At 43.5% G+C, this 1346-nt stretch overlaps 1 pseudogene; it reads left to right on the forward strand.

The window, feature by feature from the left end:
• Positions 1-1020: 1020 nt before the first annotated feature.
• Positions 1021-1137, forward strand: LOC146005881 (5S ribosomal RNA; annotated as a pseudogene).
• Positions 1138-1346: the final 209 nt, after the last annotated feature.

Consider the following 1346-nt stretch of genomic DNA (forward strand, 5'->3'; position numbering starts at 1 on the left):
AAGGTCACATTAATAACAAGCGCTCAATTTCTCATAAAGTGGCCACCTAATTATAGCGTGCCCCAGTGACGTCACTGTGATCAAGCCCAATCGGGGCGAAACACGTGTCCGTCTGACGTCAGGGCATTTCCAGCCACTCAGAGCCCTCCTACAGTCCTTCTCAGAGCAGCGCGGCCGTTACGATTTAGACGGTGGGAGTTCTCACCGCACGGTTTATCTCACCACGCTTGGATCCCGCTGTCACTTATACAAGGTAATCTGCTTCGTAGTTCAGAGATTGCCGCTTGCGCACAGACTTTGTGTCTGATGCGTACGCATTCCAATACCGCTACTGAGCGGGACTTTTTGTGCTTTACCATATGGGGCACGCTATAATTAGGTGGCCACTTTATGAGAAATTGAGCGCTTGTTATTAATGTGACCTTCGGGTTATTTTTCGTTGCATACTATTGTTGTTCTGTCTCATTTTTTATACAATATTATCTTTTCAACCTACCTGCTCCACTGGTGTTACCATTACACCATTACTAACAGCCCTAATTAAAAACCTTTAATGATTGCTACTTAGCAATAATCAGTTAAATTGACAATTACCGTCTTTCTTTCCTGAAAATTGGTATCAATATTTGATGTCCTCAACCAATACTTTCTGTTATATTGTTTTGATACATGCTTGGAACCACATGCTGTGATGTATGCTGCTGATAAATTAATATATCTTGCACATACAATGATTTAAGATCTATAAAGACCCTACTCACCCCTGCATGTGGCATTGTGCGCAGTATTTTCCATTACTGGCTCAGTGACCACGAATTCATTGAATCCAGCAGTGGGCACATATACCATTACTCTGTGAGCATACCTCTCCTTATCCTTCTCATCCTTCCTCTTTCATTCTAATCTACTATCATCTCTCATCTGGACTCGCTCACTCTCTCATTCTCCTGAGCCATATCGGGGAAAAGCAGAAGTGGCAACTGGCTCCTAGTTCCATTTGAGGCTCTCTCATCTGATGCCATATACAGCCATACAACGCTGGGCCGCCTGATCCCATCTGAACTCAGCAGCTAAGCAGCGACTGGCTGGATCAGTACCTCCTGGGGGACCATCAGGGAATATCCAGTGCTGTATCACACACTCAGACAGCAGAAGTAACGAATGCATACGAAGAGCATTCCTATCTCTCCCTTTACCCATTAAATCCTGCTCTAACAATAGTAATGTAAACCTGTTACCCGTATCATCGCATTTGGGTCCATTATTATTTATTGTTTAAGGAGGGTCTGAAGCAAGACTCCAAAATATTAAAATATTACGAACCTCTGCAACATTTATGTGCATGG

This window comes from Crinia signifera, chromosome 5, assembly GCF_055691185.1.
Source record: "Crinia signifera chromosome 5, ASM5569118v1, whole genome shotgun sequence".
NCBI classification, from domain to species: Eukaryota; Metazoa; Chordata; class Amphibia; order Anura; family Myobatrachidae; genus Crinia; species Crinia signifera.